The sequence below is a fragment of the Magnolia sinica genome, chromosome 8, assembly GCF_029962835.1.
Source record: "Magnolia sinica isolate HGM2019 chromosome 8, MsV1, whole genome shotgun sequence".
Lineage (NCBI taxonomy): Eukaryota > Viridiplantae > Streptophyta > Magnoliopsida > Magnoliales > Magnoliaceae > Magnolia > Magnolia sinica.
Window position 1 is genome coordinate 37,508,855 of NC_080580.1, and position 2,622 is coordinate 37,511,476.

Below are 2,622 nucleotides of genomic sequence, written 5' to 3' on the forward strand. Positions count from 1 at the left end.
CCTTAGATTGAGTCGGCTTAGACATGGTGCTTAATTTTGGTTATGTGTCCCATGATTGTGCACTTTCAACAAGTCTATCCAAGTAGTCCCACACATCATCGACATTTTTATTCATGAATTCCCCATTGCACATCGTCTCAACCAATTGGCGCATGAAAGATGTCAGTCCATTATAAAAAAAAAAGTGTGTAATGCGCCACGTTTCAAAACCGTGTTGTGGGCATGAAGTGACAAAATCCTTGAACTTTTCCCAACATTGGAAGAATGTTTCATCCTCCTTTTGGGCGAAGTTCATGATTGATTTTCTAAGGGTATTCATTTTATGATGTGGAAAAAATTTCTTTATGAATTCTCTTTGCATATCATTCTATGTGTCAATAGATCTAGGACATAATGAATGCAACCACGTCTTAGCTTTCTCTTTCAAAGAAAAGGGAAAGAGTTTCAGCTTGACTATGTCCTCAAACACATTTGGAAAATATAATGTGGCTATGATCTCATCAAACTCTTTCAGGTGTAGATATCAATTCTCTAACTCAAGCCCATGAAATTTAGGAAAGAGTTAGATCACCCCTGGCTTGATATCCATGTGTCCCGTATTCTTAAGAAAAACCATGCATGATAGCGTACTCACCCCCGCCAGTTGTAAATAATCTTGTAAAGTACGAGACGAGGGTGCTTGATGCACCTCATTCTCATCCTGGATATCCTCCACCCTAGGTTGGGGTAGAAGAGGTTGGTTTTCAGCCATCACTTCAATTAACTCAGGGGATATCGAGCGGTGTCTAGTCCTACAATAGATAGTCAACCCCTCAACCAATCCACCTTTAGTCAAGAGACGTCGAGTGTTATCACGAACCCACTTAGGCTTGAAACACTCACAGCCCTCAATTCAAATTCTAAACCTAACCTAAAGAGAGAGAGAAAGGAAATTAAAATCTATAAAGAAAGAAAGGGTTGAAAAGAAGTTATCAAATTGGAGCCCCTAAGTTAAAAACCTGCAAAACAAACCAAAACAAGTTAGTTTCTAAAAGTAAAAGAAATCCAAGAATTAGAAAGTTTCTAAAAATAAAACCCTAGTTCTAAAAATAAAAAAAGCAAAGAAATTAAAAAGAGATTACCAAATTAGAAGTTTCTATCTCAGAATCCTACAAAACAGGAAAGTTAGATTACTTTCTAAAAATTAGAAAGACCTAAACCTAAAGTTAGAAAAATCTAATCTTAACCTAATTCTAAAACTAGTTAATTTTAGAAAAACATAACCGTCGATCCCTGGCAATGGCGCTAAAAACTTGTTCACATCCCAAGTATGGGGTTGCAATGCAGTAATAATCTCGGTAAGACCGAGGTCGAATCCACAGGGATTGAACCTTGTACGTAATATAAAAGTAACTAGAACTTCGAATTAAAAGAAGATGAAATCTAATTCAGAAGAATATGAAGAATAATGGTGAAATACTAATCTAAAACTTGTATAATTCAAAGTAGGAAACTAGGGATTTAGAGGATTCACTTGTAGAGATCAGGGAGATCTACGCTTGATTTATGAACTCAACTAGACATCGAGTCCCATCTTCATCCAGTTGGAAGATATATCACTAGAACTCAATCTGAACTTCCTTTAATCTAGTTTTTGAAAGATGGTAGGTATGAGAATTAGAGTTGATTCCATCACAAAACCATGCTCATCAGACAAAGTAAACAATAGAATTAAACCAATCCACAACCAATCTGAAAGATGTATGAATGTTAAAAAGGATTCCATCATCCAACCATATCCAAGGGGCAATGGTGAACAACAGGGCTTCCTAACTTCACAATCAAAATAATGAAAAGGAAATACTCAAAGCCATCGCAGATCTATTGTAATTTCAGTCACAACAAACCATTAAAAACTGAAAGCATTCCTATTTATCAAATTAGCTCATAACATGAATCAAACTCGTAGAGTCATTCCCATTACGCCACAAGCTTCACCTCTTAGCCCTAGCTAAGAGGTTTAGCAAATCATGACCATGATTAACTAATCTCTAAAAAACATAAAGCAAAAACAAAGGAGAAAAAAAAACTTAGAAAAAACTACTCCACGTCCAACTCTCTCTCTCTCTCTCTCTCTCTCTCTCTCTCTCTCTCTCTCTCTCTGCTCCACATCAGGGCTTGGATCCCCTTTACTCTCTCTCTCTCTCTCTCCCTCTTTTTATAGCAATTGTAGTCGGTCTACTGGAGTTCATAGAACTGACTTTTATTTATGCAGTTCAATGCGTAGAAGAACTGGATGCATGCCTTATTCTCGCGTATCAAGAAAACGCTGAAAAAGCTTGCGTTTGGCCTGAGTCTGGGAGGCTAACCGTCCATATTTCTCAAAACTGACTTCTTGGACAGAGTTTGGACGGTCTGGATCATCGATTTGATCCCGATCTTGATCATGAAATGGCCCACAGTGTCTGAATTTCACGGATGCAGGGCGTGCGAAAATCGGCTTACACTGATGCTTGGTGGGTCCCACTGCATCTGACATTTGAGAAATCCACGACATCCACCGGATTCATCTCGAAAAACCAATCGGAAATGGATTGTTTTGGCTTGGATTCGGTGTGGCCCACAGGCTTTCATACCATTGTC

The 2,622-nt window shown here is 38.1% G+C and overlaps 1 non-coding gene across 1 annotated transcript; it reads left to right on the forward strand.

The window, feature by feature from the left end:
- The first annotated feature begins 206 nt into the window (after window positions 1-206).
- Window positions 207-313, forward strand: LOC131254597 (small nucleolar RNA R71). Its single transcript, XR_009175716.1, has one exon. It is a non-coding gene; the product is annotated as a small nucleolar RNA R71 (small nucleolar RNA).
- The last annotated feature ends 2,309 nt before the right edge of the window (window positions 314-2,622 follow it).